Source organism: Octopus bimaculoides, chromosome 27 (assembly GCF_001194135.2).
Source record: "Octopus bimaculoides isolate UCB-OBI-ISO-001 chromosome 27, ASM119413v2, whole genome shotgun sequence".
Classification (NCBI taxonomy): domain Eukaryota; kingdom Metazoa; phylum Mollusca; class Cephalopoda; order Octopoda; family Octopodidae; genus Octopus; species Octopus bimaculoides.
This window is the reverse complement of record NC_069007.1, coordinates 16,656,943-16,657,480: the sequence shown is the minus strand read 5'-3', so window position 1 is coordinate 16,657,480 and position 538 is coordinate 16,656,943.

Here is a 538-nt window from a genome sequence, read left to right as displayed (position 1 = left end):
AAGGGTTAAGGTATTTATTATTATTATTATTATTATTATTATTAGCAAGGTGGCGAATTGGCAGGGTCATTAGCAATGCTGGGCAAAATGCTTAGTGACATTTTGTCTGTCTTGTGTTTTGAGTTCAAATTCTGTTGAGTTCAACTTTGCGTTTCATTCTTCTCCTGGGTATCAGAAAGTATCGGTTGAACACTGGGCTTGATTTACTTGGCTTACCCACTCCTCCGAAATTGCTGGCCTTGTGCCAGAATTTGAAAGTATCATTATCATTATTATTATTATTATTATTATTATTATTATTATTATTATTATTGAGCGTGGCCGTTGCCAGTACCACCTGACTGGCCTTCGTGCCGGTGGCACGTAAAAGCACCCACTACACTCTCGGAGTGGTTGGCGTTAGGAAGGGCATCCAGCTGTAGAAATTCTGCCAAATCAGATTGGAGCCTGGTGTAGCCATCCGGTTTCACCAGTCCTCAGTCAAATCGTCCAACCCATGCTAGCATGGAAAGCGGACGTTAAACGACGATGATGATGA